The sequence below is a fragment of the Phyllobates terribilis genome, unplaced genomic scaffold (genome assembly GCF_046119375.1).
Source record: "Phyllobates terribilis strain yellow unplaced genomic scaffold, ASM4611937v1 Scaffold_343__1_contigs__length_2019054, whole genome shotgun sequence".
NCBI lineage: Eukaryota > Metazoa > Chordata > Amphibia > Anura > Dendrobatidae > Phyllobates > Phyllobates terribilis.
The window spans coordinates 380,719-400,854 of NW_027363103.1; positions in this window are offsets into that span (position 1 = coordinate 380,719).

Consider the following 20,136-nt stretch of genomic DNA (forward strand, 5'->3'; position numbering starts at 1 on the left):
CATTAAACGAGGGGTACCAACAATTTTGACCACGTGTGTATATAGTATATACAGAGCTCCTGTGTATGTCACTGGTGATCACTGTATTACCTATACACTATATACAGAGCTCCTGTCTATAATGTCACTGGTGATCACTGTGTTACCTGTACACTGACACTATATACAGAGCTCCTGTGTATAATGTCACTGGTGGTAATAACAGTGTTGTTAGTATTGTGGTTTTGTATTCATGATCAGTACTGTAGTATTTGGTCACCTTGGGGTGGTAATATATGGTCTGGTCATAGTTTGGCCATATTTGTTCCTTGTATGTGGTATTATTCAGTCACTATGTAGTGGTAATATGTGATCTAGTCAAGGTGTGGCGATATTTGTCCCTTTTGTATGTGGTATTATTGGTGTTGATATAGTGGACTGTGCTGTATATGGCGGTCATTTTGTTCTCGCTGATCTTAACTAGGAAAAGATTTTTTTCCATTAGGCCACAGCCCCACCATCAGTATTTGGTCAGTATTTTTCTCAGGAGTGGCTGCCGAAACCAGGAATGGTTGATAAATGCAGAATTGGTGACTTGTTTCTATTATACCTTTTCTCTGATTGTTCATCACCTGTTTTGGCTCCCACTCCTGAGAAAAAATACTGACTGGATACTGACTGAATACTGATAGTAGGGCCGTGGCCTTAGCGATTAAATACTTGGACCAGAGCGGCAGAGATGCACTTACAGGGGTTCTCCGGTGAAAACAAGTAATCACCTCTCCACAGGATCAGTCATAATATTGATTGGTGGGGGTCTGACTGCTTGCACACACCGGCAGAATGTGGAGCTTTTCTCCCCATTAGACTGGAGCGGCATGTGAGATGCGACCACTGATCCATTCATTCTCTCAGTGGCTGTGAGCGCTGCTCTTTTTTGCAAGTCTCTAAGAGAATGAATAGAGCTGCGGTCAGACGTCCCACCTGCTGCAGCATTTTAAAATAGGGATAAGTGTTCTGTCAGGGATAAAACTTCCCCATTCTTCCGATAGGTGCGTTTTCCAATGTTCGGACACAAATGCTCAATAAGTGATCACCTATCCTGTAGAGCCCATGGATCGGTGATAACTTGTTTTAACTAGTGTTGAGCGAGTATGTTCTGTCCGAGTATGCTCGGCCCGAGCTCCGAGTATTTACAGCTGCTCGGTGATATGGTTGAATCGCTCCCGTGTGCATGATTTGCAACTGTTTGACAGCTTTAACCCCTTAACGACATGTCACGTATTAGTACGCGCATGTCGTTATCCTCCGGTTCAGTGAGGGCTCCGGCGCTGAGCCCGCACTGAACCAAGCACATGTCAGCTGATTCTTACAGCTGACATGTGCCCGCAACAGGCGCGGGTGGAATTGCTATGAGCGCCATCTAGTGGTCGGTGCTCATAGGACAGGACCATTTCTGCTGCATACAGGGGATCTGCTGGTTCCCTGTATGTAGCAGAGGTGATCGGACAGTTGCTGCTTCAAGTCTCCTATGTAGAGTACAGAAGCAAGCAAAAAGTGAAAAAAAAAGTTTTAAAAAATATGAAAAAAAATAAAAAAATTTAAAAGTTTAAATCACCCTCCTTTCGCCCCATTCAAAATAAAATCATAAAATAAACCCCACATACACATATTTGGTATTGCCGCGTTCAGAATCGCCTGATCTATCAATATAAAAATAGAATTAATGCGATCGGTAAATGGCGTAATGAGAAAAAAATTCTAAACGCCAGAATTACGTTTTTTGGTCACCGTAAAATTGCAATAAAATGCAATAACGGACGATCAAAACATCGGATCTACCCCAAAATAGCATCTATAAAAACTTCAGCTCGGTTCACAAAAAATAAGCCCTCACCCTGCCCCAGATCCCGAAAAATGGAGACGCTACGGGTCTCGGAAAATGGCACCATTTTTTTTTTTTTACCAAACTTTGGATTTTTTTTTCATCACTTAAATAAAAAAGAACCTATACATGTTTGGTGTCTACGAGCTCTTAATGACATGGAGAATAATAATGGCAGGTCAGTTTTAGCATTCAGTGAACGTGGTAAAAAAAATTTAAAAAAACCTCAGTCGTATTGCACTTTTTTTGCAATTTCACGGCGCTTGGAATTTTTTTCCAGTTTTCCCGTACACGGCATGGTAAAACTAGTAATGGCGTTGAAAAGTACAACTCGTCCCGCAAAAAATAAGCCCTAACATGGCCATATTGACCAAAAAATAAAAACGCTATGGCTCTGGGAACAAGGGGAGCAAAAAGCGAAAATGCAAAAACGGAAAATGCTCCGCGGCTTAAGGGGTTAATACATGTGAGGAATGTCTATTTTACACATTCCTCACATGTATTAAAACCGTCAAACAGTCGCAAATCATGCACACGGGAGCGATTCAACCATATCACCGAGCAGCTATAAATACTCGGAGCTCGGCCCGAGCATACTCGCCGAAAGGGTTAACAGAACATACTCGCTCAACACTAGTTTTAACCAAAGAAGCCCTTTAATGCAAACATGTCCATCCCAGTTAGAGTGTCGCCCAGTAGATGTGCAGGAGCCGCCAGTCAATGCTCCACTATAACAGGGAGAGCGGATAACAGATATTTGCATCTTGCTGTAGGTGGGCCCCTAGAGTTAATTTCCCCTGTGGGCCCCAGACACCGCAGTCCGACCCTGGTCATCAATATCAGATCAGTGAGGTTCCAACACACGGCCCCCTCACCAATAAGACAGCAGCTGGAAATACTCAGCGTAGAGAGCCCAAACAGCACAGCGCTGTACACTGTGTAGTGGCCGATCTTGGTACTGCAGCTCCTATTGAAATGATTGTGATCTGAGCTGTAGTACCCGAAACCAGCCATTGCACAGTGTGCGGAGCTGTGCTATTCCAGCTCGTAACACTGTGTACATCATCTTGCAGAAGTAGCTGATGTCTGGGGATTTCAGGTGTCAGACCCCCACTAATCACTGTATGAGTTCTGCTCTACTCCTTTATTAAAGGGGTGGTCTTGTGTTCCTCTCATCAGAAGCTGAAGATTTACAGTTCTGGCCGGTGGCTTGGCTGAGCCGCTTGTCTGAATTGTGCCCTCTTGCATTCTGCGGGCAGAGGCGGCTTTGCCTCTGCAGAATGGGACAGGCACAGGGGCGCTGAAGTCCACCAGTCTGCAAGTGAGCGCTTCTTGCCAAGGAGACCGGCCACTTCTCAGGTGGTCAGTAACCATAGCAATGAGCTGTACACTGCAGAATTAAAAATCTTTTCCTTCTTGAGAACAGAGAAGATTTTGAATAAGAAGGAAATTGCAAAGTTTCTTGTTTTTACAAGCTCTTTGCAATCTTAGCCTTTTAATACATTCATTTTATTTAGTTATATATTTATTTTACTCTCTTATATAGCGCCGTTAGATTTTGTAGCACCTTACAGACATTATCATCACTGTCCCCATTGGGGCTCACAATATGAATTCCCTATCAGTATGTCTTTGGAGTGTGGGAGGAAACCGGAGAACCCGGAGGAAACCCACACAAACACGGGGAGAACATACAAACTCCTTGCAGATGTTGTCCTTGCTATTATATGAACCCAGCCCCACAGCGTTAATCATTGACCCACCATGTTGCCCACATTCCTCGGCTTTTTTAAGATTTTCTGCAATGAATAAGAACACTGAAGAAAATCTAGATTGATCAACATTTCCTATCACAAATGCAGTTGCTGCAAAACTTGTCCATAGTCCTGTTCCCAGCTGAAAATTGGATACAATTGTATCTTGTGTAGACAATGCTCTGTGAGCTAAATAGCCGGGATCCACTGCTACAAGGCAGGAAACAGACAGATTCTGCTGATGGGTTCTGCTCCCAGAGCATTATTCAGCCCGGACATCTCAGCTCAGAGCAAAACCAGCTATAAGGCTGTGTGCACACCTAGCAGATTTGATGCAGATTTACATGCGTTTTTTCTGCCAGAGAGAAGCGTTTTCACATGCGTTTTTTCAAGCACTTTTCCAAGCAATTTTGAGCATCACTTGGAAAAGTGCTTGACAAGTTGATCACACAATATAAATCCATGCAACCGACATGGATCTATAATGTGTGAACAACTTAGATGCTTTAAATGCAGCATCTATAGTAAAAAAAAGAAAACGTTAATAAATAAAAAAAAACAACGGTATATTCACCTCTCCGGCGGCCCCCGGTCTGCTCTCCGGTCTCCTCCGGTCTGCTCCCGGCCGCGTCTTCTCTCTTCAGCGTCCTGCAGTGTACGGTCAGGACCTGCGGTGACGTCATTTAGTCAGCTGATGGTCACGCGACCGTCACCTGATGCCGACGTCAGCTGTCATGCAACCATCACCTGACTAAATGACGTCACCGCAGGTCCTGACAGTACAGACAGCAGACCGGAGGAGACCGGAGAGCAGAGCGGGGACCGCCGGAGAGGTGAATATACAGGTTTTGTTTGTTTTTAACTTTTTTATTTCTTTTTTTCACCGCGTGGTAGCCGGGATGAAGAGGAGTTGTAGTCTCGTCTTCCTCCCAGATACCACACGCATCGCGAATAAGCTTCAGCGTAATCGCAGTAGAAATGGTCATGCTGCGTTTTGCAAAGTAATGCGAATTCGGCGCGCAAATTAGCGCATCATGTGCACAGCACATCCGAATTCACATGGCTTTGCATGGCAGACTGTTCTACAAACGTTTTCGCGGCCGTAAAAATGCCGCAAAAATGCTACAAAAACGCTGCGTGGGCACATGGCCTAAGGCTGTGTGCCCACAATGCGTTTTTTAAGCGTTTCGGCATGGCAAAAACGCTGCAGAAACGCTTAAAAACGCATGTTAGAAGGTCTGCCATGTTCCCCAATGATAGTCCGCATGTGCTGTGCACATGCTGCGGAAATTTCCACTGCGGATTATCATTGCGGAAAAAAACGCAGCACTACCAATTATTTCGCGTAAGCGCTGCTTTTTCGCCGCCATTGACTTGCATTGGAACAAATGGATTCCGCTTCACTAGATAAGCACATGCGGAATACATGCGTTCAATGTGCGGATGGTACCCGCGTGTGGAGGATGGGAGACTCTCCTCCGGACCCGGGTACCATAGAACCTGTCAAAAAAAAGAATAAAATATAAAATAAATGTTATATTTACCTTCTGACGGCCCCCGCTGCGCTCGTCCTCCCATGCCGGCAGCTCGCGATGGACTGAAGGACCTGCGCTGACGTCATAGTCATGTGACAGCAGGTCCTTCAGTGTACCGCGATCTGCCGGCAGCCAGGACGGAGCGAAGCAAGACTGCGGGGGCCATCGGAAGTTAAGTATAGATTTATAGATGGTGGCCTGATTCTAACGCATCGGGTATTCTAGAATATGTATGCGGCAGACCGGGCGCAATCAGCAGAGCGGTGTTTAAATTTGGCGCCAAAATCGCTGATTGGTCGCGGCCAACAACCGCGACCAATCAGCAAAGCGGTGTTGAAATTTGGCGGCTATATCGCTGATTGGTCACGGCCGGCAGTCGCGACTAATCAGCAGGGCGGGGTTTAAATTTTGCGCCAATAATGCTGATTGGTCGCGGCCAGCGAACGTGACCAATCAGCAGAGCGGGGTTTAAATTTTGCGCCAATAATGCTGATTGGTTGCAGCCGCCGGTCGCGACCAATCAGCAAAGCGGTGTTTAAATTTGGCGCCAATAGTGGTGACTGGTCACGGCCACGACCATTCAGCAGAGCGGTGTTTAAATTTGGCGGCAATAATGCTGATTAGTCAAGGCCGGCAATTTGGCGCCAACAATACTGATTAGTCGCGGCCGGCAACCGCGACCAATCAGCAGAGCGGGGTTTAAGTTTGGCGCCAAAATTGCTGATTGGTGGCGGCCGGCTGTCTCGACCAATCAGCAGAGCGGGGTTTAAATTTGGCGCCAAGATCACTGATTGGTCGCGTGTGGAGAGCGAGACCAATCAGCGAATCGTATTGGTGAGGACCGGGGAGCGGAATCGTATTAGTGAGGACCGGGGAGCGCCGCTGCCTGTGCGGCTACTTCCGCTGCGAGAAGCCGGGAGATGAGCGACTGCTCGCAGCTGAAGTATCCGGACCCGCAGCGCCGCTCCCCGGTCCTCCCTTGACACCCTAGCCGCTGATGTCCCCACAGTATCCGCATGGTGTTACAAAGGTCCGGACATTTGTGTTAAAAATCGGTGATTGGTCGCTGGCGCTGCCCGCGACCAATCACCGATTTGGGCGCCAAATTTAAATATCGGCCGTGACCAATCACCGATCTTGGCTCCACATTTAAACACCGCTGTGCTGATTGGTCGCCGACGCTTGGCGCGACCAATCACCGATTTTGGCGCCACATTTAAATAGCGTCCGCGACCAATCAGTACAGCGGTGTTTAAATGTGGAGCCAAGATCGGTGATTGGTCGCGGCCGATATTTAAATTTGGCGCCCAAATCGGTGATTGGTCGCGGGCAGCGTCCGCGACCAATCAGCACAGTAGTGTTTAACTTTTGCGGCAAGATCAGTGATTGGTCGCGGGCCAAGACCGCGACCAATCACCGATTTGTGCGGCACATTTAAATAGCGGCTGCGACCAATTGGATGTCAGCGCCGCTCCCCGGTCCTCCCTTCACACCCTAGCCGCTGATGTCCCCACAGTATCCGCATGGTGTTACAAAGGTCCGGACAATTGTGTTAAAAATCGCTGATTGGTCGCCGACGCTGGGCGCAACCAATCACCGATTTTGGCGCCACATTTAAATCAGCGATTTTTAACACAAATGTCCGGACCTTTGTAACACCATGCAGATACTGTGGGGACATCAGCGGCTAGGGTGTGAAGGGAGGACCGGGGAGCGGCGCTGACATCCATGCGGCTAGGGTGTGAAGGGAGGACCGGGGAGCGGCGCTGACATCCATGCGGCTAGGGGGTGAAGGGAGGACCGGGGAGCGGCGCTGACATCCATGCGGCTAGGGTGTGAAGGGAGGACCGGGGAGCGGCGCTGACATCCATGCGGCTAGGGGGTGAAGGGAGGACCGGGGAGCGGCGCTGACATCCAATTGGTCGCGGCCGCTATTTAAATGTGCCGCACAAATCGGTGATTGGTCGCGGTCTTGGCCCGCGACCAATCACTGATCTTGCCGCAAAAGTTAAACACTACTGTACTGATTGGTCGCGGACGCTGCCCGCGACCAATCACCGATTTGGGCGCCAAATTTAAATATCGGCCGCGACCAATCACCGATCTTGGCTACACGATTTTGACTCCCGGCTGCATCTCCGTCCCGCAGATGGGTCCGGCGGTCGATGTCCTTCTGCTGGTACCGGCAGCGCTCATCTCCCGGCTGCATCGCCGCTGAGCTCCGTCCCGCAGATGAGCCGCTAACGGCCGCCATCTTTTTTCAGAAATCCCGCGGCGCTGATTGGCCGCTGCCGGACCAATGAGCGACGCGGGATTTCCAGGACAGACGGACAAACAGACAGACAGACAGATGGGATAAGACAATTATACAGTAGATTTTTTTATTTTTAACCAGTCTTTGGGGTCACACTATATAAATCCATGCCGTTTTCATGGATTTCTATAGTGTGACCAAATTGACAAGCACTTTCCAAGTGATGCTAAAATCGCTTGTAAAGCGCTTGTCAACCCGCATGTGGAAATGCATGTGAAGAACGCTTCACTTCTGCATGTCCCTGGCAGGAAAAACGCATGTACAATCCGCATGTACAATCCGCATGTACAATCCGCATATACAATCCGCATGTACAATCCGCATGTACAATCCGCATATACAATCCGCATGTACAATCCGCATGTACAATCCGCATATACAATCCGCATGTATAATCCGCATATACAATCCGCATATACAATCCGCATATACAATCCGCATGTACAATCCGCATATACAATCCGCATATACAATCCGCATGTACAATCCGCATATACAATCCGCATGTACAATCCGTGTGTACAATCCGCATATACAATCCGCATATACAATCCGCATGTACAATCCGCATATACAATCCGCATGTACAATCCGCATGTACAATCCGCATGTACAATCCGCATGCGTTTTTTCTGCCAGGGAGATGCAGAAACGCTCAGGAAAAATCCGGAGCTTTTGTGCATCGTGGGCACATAGCCTAAGTCTCTGCATTTGTCTGCTTACACATCTGTACATTTCTGAACACATTCAGCAAAAATTGCAGTACATTTGTTAAAATTGGGCATATAGCATACTATAGGTGCTTCTCACAAAATTAGAATATCATCAAAAAGTTAATTTATTTCAGTTCTTCAATACAAAAAGTAAAACTCATATTATATAGAGTCATTACAGACAGAGTGATCTATTTTAAGTGTTTATTTCTGTTAATGCTATTATCTCAGTAAATTAGAATACTTTATAACACCAGCTTGAAAAATGTTTTTAAAATCTGAAATGTTGTCCTACTGAAATATATGTTCAGTAAATGCCCTCAATACTTGGCCAGGCTCCTTTTGCATCAATTACTGCATCAATGCGGCAATGTGGCATGGAGGCGATCAGCCTGTGACACTGCTGAGGTGTTATGGAAGCCCAGGTGGCTTTGATAGAAGCCTTCAGCTCGTCTGCATTGTTGGGTCTGGTGTCTCTCATCTTTCTCTTGACAATACCCCATAGATTCTCTATAATAGATTCTCTATGGGGTTAAGGTCAGGTGAGTTTGCTGCCAATCAAGCACAGTGATACTGTTGTGTAAACCAGGTATTGGTACTTTTGGCCGTGTGGACAGGTGCCAAGTCCTGCTGGAAAATGACATTTCCATCTCCATAAAGCTTGTCGGCAGAGGGAAGCATGAAGTGCTCTACAATGTCCTGGTAGACGGGTGCGCTGACTTTGGTCTTGATAAAACACAGTGGACCTACACCAGCAGATGACATGGCTCCCCAAACCATCACCGATTGTGGAAACTTCACACGAGACCTCAAGCAGCTTGGATTGTGGCCTCTCCACTCTTCCTCCAGACTCTGGGACCTTGATTTCCAAATTAAATGCAAAATTTACTTTCATCGGAAAACAACACCTTGGACCACTGAGCAACAGTCCAGGTGTTTTTCTCCTTGGCCCAGGTAAGATGCTTCTGGCGTTGTCTATTGGTCATGAGTGGCTCGACACAAGGAATGTGACACTTGTAGCCCATGTCCTGGATACGTCTGTGTGTGGTGGCTCTTGAAGCAATGACTCCAGCAGCAGTCCACTCCTTGTGAATCTTCCCCAAATGTTTGAATGGCCTTTCCTTAACAATCTTTTCAAGGCTGCGGTTATCCCGGTTGCTTGTGCACCTCTTCCTACCACACTTTTTCTTTCCACTCAACTTTCCATAAATATGCTTGGATACAGCACTCTGTTAACAGCCAGCTTTTTTAGCAATGACCTTTTGTGGTTTACACTCCTTGTGGAGTGTGTCAATGACTGCCTTCTGGACATCTGTCAAGTCAGCAGTCTTCCCCATGATTGTGGAGCCTACTGAAACAGACAAAGGGACCTTTTTAAATGCGTAAGAAGCCTTTGCAGGTGATTTTTGTTAATTATTCTAATTTACTGAGATAATGACTTTGTGTTTTCATTGGCTGTAAGCCATCATTATCAACATTAACAGAAATAAACACTTGAAATAGATCACTCTGTAATGACTCTGTATAATATATGAGTTTTACTTTTTGGATTGAAGAACTGAAATAAATTAACTTTTTGATGATATTCTAATTTTGTGAGAAGCACCTATATGTTTGATGCATCTCATTAGCTAAGCTCAACCTCTTCCTTGCTTCACCTCAATTTGAGCCATAAATTGTGATATTTCATTTTGGTGCATTTTATGACTCCTTTTTGTCTCACTTTTCTCATAACTATTTTTTTTATAACTGAGGGAAAATAACAAAATCTTATTTGTTGTACTCAAGTTTTCACAGAAACATCTGATAAAGTGTTGACTTATTTTTCTGAGTTAAACTCTTCCTTTTGGCCCTCTATATATTTGAGTTTGACAGCCCTGATGTAGATGGATGATGATGTGGCAAGAAGGGGCAGAGGGGCAGAGCCTCCTGGCTCTCAGCTTCGCTCTCCACTGCTCACAGGAGACAGCAGTTACTTCACAAATGTAACTGATAGAAAAGATGTCACGTAAGAGGGGGTCAGGGGAGCGATGTGCTGCAGGAGGGGGAAGATTAGCCAGAGGAATGGTGTGCTGCAGGAAGGGGAGGGGATTAGGCAGGGGTGCGATGTGCTGCAGGAGGGGGAAGATTAGCCAGGGGAGTGGTGTAATGCAGGATAGGGAGAATCATGCAGGGAGCGATGTGCTGCAGGAAGAGGAGGATTATGCAGGGGAGTGATGTAATGCAGGATAGGGAGAATCATGCAGGGAGCGATGTGCTGCAGGAAGAGGAGGATTAGGCAAGGAGCGCTGTGCTGCAGGAAGAGGAGGATTAGGCAGGGGAGTGATGTAATGCAGGAGGGGGAGGCTTAGGCAGGGAAGCGATGTGCTGCAGGAAGAGGTGGCTTATGCAGGGGAGTGATGTAATGCAATAGGAGAGGATTAGGCAGGGAGCGATATGCTGCAGGAAGTGCAGGATTTGGCAGTGGGCGATGTGGTGCAAGAGGGGATTTGGCAGTGGGTGATGTGGTGCAGGAAGGGGGAGATTTAGAAAGGGCACAATGTGCTGCAAGGAGGGGAGGATTAGACGGGAGCAATGTGCCGCAAGAGGGGGAGGTTTAGACAGGGGAGTGATGTGCTGCAGGAGTGGGAGAATTAAGCGGTGAGAAACATGCTGCAGGACGGGGAGGGTTAGGCAGGGGAGCAATGTGCTGCAGGTGGAAGGAGAATCTGTGACTACAGCCCAGTGTTTAAGGTTTATTGGAGCCTGTCTTTTATATATTTTATTGTTTTTTTTTCTGACAAAACTGCATAACATCTGACATGAAGTCCGCTTAGCAGTCACTGTCCCTGTAGATTGTTACTGTCCAGGTTCACCGCTGTCTCTTTTTGTTTTTAGTGCCAATCTGACAGCAGTGAAGGTTCCGCTGATAATGGCGGTCGGGTTCCGAATAGAATGTTCATGTCTGTTCTCATTGTAGTAACATCACGGAATATGCTAATTTCTTCTGACCACACCCGATGACTGAATAAAGGCGCCTCACCCACTTGTCTATGTCATCACTTTGTGGTGTCACAATGATCTAAGGGGATAAAAAAACGCTCCTGGCAGCTTTACAGTCATTCGTCCCTTCGTGTTAAAGGAGCAGGATGATAGAGCCGCACCATGCCAGCCAGAAGAAAAGAAAGTGGAGCCCTTCAAGATGATGAAGCAAGAAAGCAGACTGTGGAAGGCCATCCAGGACCAAGAGCATCATGAGGGCCTGGTAACGTATACTACACAACTGTTCTGTATATGCTCATGCCATGTAAACCTATGGTGGCCGATTCATCAAGGCTGGTGGATTTCTATACCAGCATTCATGAAGCGCCTATTGGAGGAACGTGCACCAAATTCATTAAAAAGACTAAACCTCTTAATGAACTTGACTCATCCTTAAAGGGGTTGTTCCCTTTCAATAAATGAATGTCCCTAGCTGCAGGTCATTTAATTAAAAAAAAGAGGTTCCACCATCTCAGAGCTGCAGCAGCTCAGTGCGCTCAGCTGGGCAGTCCGTCTGATTACATTTGTTGGCTGCGGCAGTATTGAGGTGATGTCAGTGCCATACACAATCCCAGGAATGGGTCAGGACAGCACAGTTTGATTCTTTATACCTGCAGCCAGGGTCATTCATTTATTGAAATATCCCCTTAAAGCTGACGTACTACACCTCAAGAAATGTACTCCAGTCAAAAGATGGAGTCAATTTCAGTCCTAATTTACACCACTTTTCCAGCCTAATTTGTAATAAGTTTTCAGGTAAAGCTAAGCCACAAGCGGTCCAGATAAGCTCTGTTCACTATTTAAGAAGTTAAAAGAGTGGGTGTAAAAAGGTCAGAGTATTCAAATGTAAGTTGCGCAGGAATTTACTGAGATTCAAACAGTTGTGCAACACATTTCCGGTGAAAACTGCTTGATGAAAAATGTTCCTTGAATAATATAACATTTCAGGTTAGTGGTAATAGATTTTATTATGGGACGTTGATCCAGGGAACTAGTCTGATTGCCATATGTGGAGTCGGGAAGGAATTTTTCCCCTAAAATGGGGCAATTAGCATCTGCCTCATGGGGTTTTTGCCTTCCTCTGGATCAACACATTAGCTTTTAGGTTGAACTTGATGGACTTGTGTCTTTCAACCTTAAAACTATGAAACTGTCCCTGTATTGAGGTTCAAGGGTGAAGCCCAGGGTTCATTTGGAACCATCAGAAATGGTGTGTTTTGCGCCCAGTCTGTCCAAGGAAGCCTGTTTGAGCCAACGGCCTCAGAAATATCCTAATATTTCAGAAAGTAGCAATAGTTAGGGTGGCTGAACCATTCTAGCCTTAAGTTTGCCCCTCCAGTCAGCATCTACTATGTAGATGCAATCAAGGCCATGTAATAAGTCTTTATCGCTGTACAGGGCTGTAAGAGTGAAGGCCAGAGTTCCTTTGGAACCTGTAGGATAGACTGGCTTTTGCCAAGTCTTTCCAAAGAAGCTTTTTTGAGCCATAGGCCTCAGACAGGTCCTAACAAGAAAGTGGCATTAGATAGCTTTTTCTTTAGTTAGGATTGATTCAACTACTCAAGCCTCAAGCGCACTCCTCCGGCCAGCAGCTACTCTGTAGATGCAACCCTGGGCCTATGGTAAGTATCTATCCCTGTACAGGGGTGTAATGGTAAAAACCTGGGTTCCCTTGGGATCTGCAGAATGGAGTAGCTTGCGCCAAGTCTGTCCGAGGAAGTCTGTTTGAGCCAACAGCCTTAAACAGATCCCAGTATTTAGGAAAAAAAAAGCTTCAGTTAGAGTTGAATCAACCACTATAGCCTCAAGCTCGCTCCTCCGGCCAGCAGCTACTCTGTAGATGCAGCCCTGGGCCTATGGTAAGTATCTATCCATGTACAGGCGTGTAATGGTAAAGGCCAGGGTTCCCTTGGGATCTGCAAAATGGAGTAGCTTGCGTCAAAAGTCTGTCCGAGAAAGCCTTTTTGAGCTGATGGATTTAAACAAATTTCAACATTTAGGAAAAAAGCATTAATCTATTTCAGTTAGAGTTAATTCAATTACTCTAGCATAAAGATCCTAATTCACTTTGTCTAAAGGAAGTTAGTTGGCAAATTTTTATTGTGTGAGCAATGAGGTTATGGAACTCTCTACCACATGAACTTGAAATACTTAATTTTCTAAAAAAAATTCAAGGAGGGCATATGTGTGCCTTTCTTGAATAATATAAAATTGCAGGTTATCCGTACTAGATTTTGTTATGGGACGTTGATCCAGGGAACTAGTCTGATTGCCATATGTGGAGTCGGGAAGGAATTTTTCCTCTAATATGGGGCAATTAGCATCTGCCTCATGGGGTTTTTGCCTTCCTCTGGATCAACACATTAGCTTTTAGGTTGAACTTGATGGACTTGTGTCTTTCAACCTTAAAACTATGAAACTGTCCATGTATTGAGGTTCAAGGGTGAAGCCCAGGGTTCATTTGGAACCATCAGAAATGGTGTGTTTTGCACCCAGTCTGTCCAAGGAAGCCTGTTTGAGCCAACGGCCTCAGAAATATCCTAACATTTAAGAAAGTAGCAATAGTTAGGGTTGGCTGAACCATTCTAGCCTTAAGTTTGCCCCTCCAGTCAGTATCTACTATGTAGATGCAATCAAGGCCCTGCAATAAGTCTTTATCGCTGTACAGAGCTGAAAGAGTGAAGGCCAGAGTTCCTTTGGAACCTGTAGGATAGACTGGCTTTTGCCAAGTCTTTCCAAAGAAGCTTTTTTGAGCCATAGGCCTCAGACAGGTCCTAACAAGAAAGTGGCATTAGATAGGTTTTTCTTTAGTTAGGATTGATTCAACTACTCAAGCTTCAAGCGCACTCCTCCGGCCAGCAGCTACTCTGTAGATGCAACCCTGGGCCTATGGTAAGTATCTATCCCTGTACAGGGGTGTAATGGTAAAAACCAGGGTTCCCTTGGGATCTGCAGAATGGAGTAGCTTGCGCCAAGTCTGTCCGAGGAAGTCTGTTTGAGCCAACAGCCTTAAACAGATCCCAGTATTTAGGAAAAAAAAGCTTTAGTTAGAGTTGAATCAACCACTATAGCCTCAAGCTCGCTCCTCCGGCCAGCAGCTACTCTGTAGATGCAGCCCTGGGCCTATGGTAAGTATCTATCCCTGTACAGGGGTGTAATGGTAAAGGCCAGGGTTCCCTTGGGATCTGCAGAATGGAGTAGCTTGCGCCAAGTCTGTCCGAGAAAGCCTTTTTGAGCTGATGGATTTAAACAAATTTCAACATTTAGGAAAAAAGCATTAATCTATTTCAGTTAGAGTTAATTCAATTACTCTAGCATAAAGATCCTAATTCACTTTGTCTAAAGGAAGTTAGTTGGCAAATTTTTATTGTGTGAGCAATGAGGTTATGAAACTCTCTACCACATGAAATTGAAATACTTAATTTTCTAAAAAAAATTCAAGGAGGGCATGTGTGTGCCTTTCTTGAATAATATAAAATTGCAGGTTATCCGTACTAGATTTTGTTATGGGACGTTGATCCAGGGAACTAGTCTGATTGCCATATGTGGAGTCGGGAAGGAATTTTTCCCCTAATATGGGGCAATTAGCATCTGCCTCATGGGGTTTTTGCCTTCCTCTGGATCAACACATTAGCTTTTAGGTTGAACTTGATGGACTTGTGTCTTTCAACCTTAAAACTATGAAACGGTCCCTGTATAGAGGTTCGAGGGTGAAGCCCAGGGTTCATTTGGAAACATCAGAAATGGTGTGTTTTGCGCCCAGTCTGTCCAAGGAAGCCTGTTTGAGCCAACGGCCTCAGAAATATCTTAACATTTAAGAAAGTAGCAATAGTTAGGGTTGGCTGAACCATTCTAGCCTTAAGTTTGCCCCTCCAGTCAGCATCTACTATGTAGATGCAATCAAGGCCCTGTAATAAGTCTTTATCGCTGTACAGGGCTGTAAGAGTGAAGGCCAGAGTTCCTTTGGAACCTGTAGGATAGACTGGCTTTTGCCAAGTCTTTCCAAAGAAGCTTTTTTGAGCCATAGGCCTCAGACAGGTCCTAACAAGAAAGTGGCATTAGATAGGTTTTTCTTTAGTTAGGATTGATTCAACTACTCAAGCCTCAAGCGCACTCCTCCGGCCAGCAGCTACTCTGTAGATGCAACCCTGGGCCTATGGTAAGTATCTATCCCTGTACAGGGGTGTAATGGTAAAAACCAGGGTTCCCTTGGGATCTGCAGAATGGAGTAGCTTGCGCCAAGTCTGTCCGAGGAAGTCTGTTTGAGCCAACAGCCTTAAACAGATCCCAGTATTTAGGAAAAAAAAGCTTTAGTTAGAGTTGAATCAACCACTATAGCCTCAAGCTCGCTCCTCCGGCCAGCAGCTACTCTGTAGATGCAGCCCTGGGCCTATGGTAAGTATCTATCCCTGTACAGGGGTGTAATGGTAAAGGCCAGGGTTCCCTTGGGATCTGCAGAATGGAGTAGCTTGCGCCAAGTCTGTCCGAGAAAGCCATTTTGAGCTGATGGATTTAAACAAATTTCAACATTTAGGAAAAAAGCATTAATCTATTTCAGTTAGAGTTAATTCAATTACTCTAGCATAAAGATCCTAATTCACTTTGTCTAAAGGAAGTTAGTTGGCAAATTTTTATTGTGTGAGCAATGAGGTTATGAAACTCTCTACCACATGAAATTGAAATACTTAATTTTCTAAAAAAAATTCAAGGAGGGCATGTGTGTGCCTTTCTTAAATAATATAAAATTGCAGGTTATCCGTATTAGATTTTGTTATGGGACGTTGATCCAGGGAACTAGTCTGATTGCCATATGTGGAGTCGGGAAGGAATTTTTCCCCTAATATGGGGCAATTAGCATCTGCCTCATGGGGTTTTTGCCTTCCTCTGGATCAACACATTAGCTTTTAGGTTGAACTTGACAGACTTGTGTCTTTCAACCTTAAAACTATGAAACAGTCCCTGTATAGAGGTTCAAGGGTGAAGCCCAGGGTTCATTTGGAAACATCAGAAATGGTGTGTTTTGCGCCAAGTCTGTCCAAGGAAGCCTGTTTGAGCCAATGGCCTCAGAAATATCCTAACATTTAAGAAAGTAGCAATAGTTAGGGTTGGCTGAACCATTCTAGCCTTAAGTTTGCCCCTCCAGTCAGCATCTACTATGTAGATGCAATCAAGGCCCTGTAATAAGTCTTTATCACTGTACAGGGCTGTAAGAGTGAAGGCCAGAGTTCCTTTGGAACCTGTAGGATAGACTGGCTTTTGCCAAGTCTTTCCAAAGAAGCTTTTTTGAGCCATAGGCCTCAGACAGGTCCTAACAAGAAAGTGTCATTAGATAGGTTTTTCTTTAGTTAGGATTGATTCAACTACTCAAGCCTCAAGCGCACTCCTCCGGCCAGCAGCTACTCTGTAGATGCAACCCTGGGCCTATGGTAAGTATCTATCCCTGTACAGGTGTGTAATGGTAAAAACCAGGGTTCCCTTGGGATCTGCAGAATGGAGTAGCTTGCGCCAAGTCTGTCCGAGGAAGTCTGTTTGAGCCAACATCCTTAAACAGATCCCAGTATTTAGGAAAAAAAAGCTTTAGTTAGAGTTGAATCAACCACTATAGCCTCAAGCTCGCTCCTCCGGCCAGCAGCTACTCTGTAGATGCAGCCCTGGGCCTATGGTAAGTATCTATCCCTGTACAGGGGTGTAATGGTAAAGGCCAGGGTTCCCTTGGGATCTGCAGAATGGAGTAGCTTGCGCCAAGTCTGTCCGAGAAAGCCTTTTTGAGCTGATGGATTTAAACAAATTTCAACATTTAGGAAAAAAGCATTAATCTATTTCAGTTAGAGTTAATTCAATTACTCTAGCATAAAGATCCTAATTCACTTTGTCTAAAGGAAGTTAGTTGGCAAATTTTTATTGTGTGAGCAATGAGGTTATGAAACTCTCTACCACATGAAATTGAAATACTTAATTTTCTAAAAAAAATTCAAGGAGGGCATGTGTGTGCCTTTCTTGAATAATATAAAATTGCAGGTTATCCGTACTAGATTTTGTTATGGGACGTTGATCCAGAGAACTAGTCTGATTGCCATATGTGGAGTCGGGAAGGAATTTTTCCCCTAATATGGGGCAATTAGCATCTGCCTCATGCGGTTTTTGCCTTCCTCTGGATCAACACATTAGCTTTTAGGTTGAACTTGATGGACTTGTGTCTTTCAACCTTAAAACTATGAAACGGTCCCTGTATAGAGGTTCAAGGGTGAAGCCCAGGGTTCATTTGGAAACATCAGAAATGGTGTGTTTTGCGCCAAGTCTGTCCAAGGAAGCCTGTTTGAGCCAACGGCCTCAGAAATATCCTAACATTTAAGAAAGTAGCAATAGTTAGGGTTGGCTGAACCATTCTAACCTTAAGTTTGCCCCTCCAGTCAGCATCTACTATGTAGATGCAATCAAGGCCCTGTAATAAGTCTTTATCACTGTACAGGACTGTAAGAGTGAAGGTCAGAGTTCCTTTGGAACCTGTAGGATAGACTGGCTTTTGCCAAGTTTTTCCAAAGAAGCTTTTTTGAGCCATAGGCCTCAGACAGGTCCTAACAAGAAAGTGTCATTAGATAGGTTTTTCTTTAGTTAGGATTGACTCAACTACTCAAGCCTCAAGCGCACTCCTCCGGCCAGCAGCTACTCTGTAGATGCAACCCTGGGCCTATGGTAAGTATCTATCCCTGTACAGGGGTGTAATGGTAAAAACCAGGGTTCCCTTGGGATCTGCAGAATGGAGTAGCTTGCGCCAATTCTGTCCGAGGAAGTCTGTTTGAGCCAACAGCCTTAAACAGATCCCAGTATTTAGGAAAAAAAAGCTTTAGTTAGAGTTGAATCAACCACTATAGCCTCAAGCTCGCTCCTCCGGCCAGCAGCTACTCTGTAGATGTAACTCTGGGCCTATGGTAAGTATCTATCCCTGTACAGGGGTGTAATGGTAAAGGCCAGGGTTCCCTTGGGATCTGCAGAATGGAGTAGCTTGCGCCAAGTCTGTCCGAGGAAGCCTTTTTGAGCCAATGGCCTTAGACAGAACCCATCATTTAGTAATAAAAAAACTTTAGTTAGAGTTATAGCCTCAAGCTCGCTCCTCTGGCCAGCAGCTACTCTGTAGATGCAACCCTGAGCATGTGGTAAGTCTCCATTCCTGTAAAGGGGTGTAATGGTAAAGATCAGGGTTCCTTTTGACCTGCTTATGCCAAGTCTGTCAAAGGAAGCCTTTTTGAGCTGATGGCTCTACACAGATCCTAATGTTTAGGAAAAAAGCTTATGTGTATTTCAGTTAGATTAAAAGTAAAGCCAACAAAAGAGAATTTAACTTTCCTCAAAAAATCAATTATTAATATAGCATTTACCTGCCCAGATCTCAGAACTAATGCACTATTAGGATGTAGCAATCCCATATAATTTTGTGTGCAGTTTTAATACTATGTAATCACCCCCCTCCATTAATTGGTAATATGTGAGTGGTTGTCACATCAGTATTTTGCACCTGTGTTGCTGTCATCGTTATTATATGGTATGATTAGTACTGAGACCTAGGCAGGTAAACACTGTTGCCCTTTTTTCCTGTGTTAATTCTTGAATTTTGGTGGGAATTTAAATTTGTCTTTGCTTTTAATGTTAGTGTAGGGACTCGCAAGTATGAGGACCCTTGACGCGGGTTGCGAGCTTGTGTATTTTGGCCAAAATATTTACTAATACCTCATATATATCATATATATCATATATATTTTTTGCACGTTATTTTTATTCAGGGTGCAGCCAGACCCATCAATGTTGGCCTTGTAAACTAGGGTGTCTGTCTTCATGGGGTGTACTTAAAAAGTGCTGGGCAGCCCGCCTAATAGTTTGGGCTTCACTAATAGGCTGTAAGCCAGACATTGTGCACTACCTGTGTGTGACCAGTGCCCTATACAAGGCTTATTTGTGTGCAGTTTTAATACTAAGCAATCACCCCCTCCATGAATTGGTAGGTTGTGAGTGGTTGTCTCATCAATATTTTGCACCTGTGTTGCTGACTTCTTCATTATATGGGTTTGCTGCATCCTTGTAATTATTGTTGCTGTATTTGCTGTGTTAATTCTTGAATTTTGGTGGGAACTTTAATTCCTTGTTTTGTGACTTTGCTTTTAATGTTAGTGTAGGGACTCGCAAGTATGAGGACCCTTGAGCAGGTTGCGAGCTTGTATATTTTGGCCAAAATATCGACCAATACCTCATATATATCATATATATTTTTTACATGCTATTTTTATTCAGGGTGCAGCCAAGCCCATCTACAGGTGCATCTCACAAAATTAGAATATCACCAGAAAAGTTAATTTATTTCAGTTCTTCAATACAAAACGTGAAACTCATATATTATATAGAGCCATTACACACAGAGTGATCTATTTCACGTGTTTATTTCTGTTAATGTTGATGATAATGGCTTACAGCCAATGAAAACTCAAAAGTCATTATTTCAATTAATTAGAATACCTTATAACAACAGCTTGAAAAATGTTTTCAAAATCCAAAATGTTATCCTACTGAAATGTATGTTCAATAAATGCCCTCAATACTTGGTCGGGGATCCTTTTACATCAATTACTGCATCAATGCGGCAATGTGGCATGGAGGCGATCAGCCTGTGGCACTGCTGAGGTGTTATGGAAGCCCAGGTGGCTTTGATAGAAGCCTTCAGCTCGTCTGCATTGTTGGGTCTGGTGTCTCTCATTTTCCTCTTGACAATACCCCATAGATTCTCTATAATAGATTCTTTATGGGGTTAAGGTCAGGTGAGTTTGCTGCCAATCAAGCACAGTGATACTGTTGTTTTAAACCAGGTATTAGTACTTTTGTCAGTGTGGACAGGGGCCAAGTCCTGCTGGAGAATGAAATTTCCATCTCCAAAAAGCTTGGCGTAGCT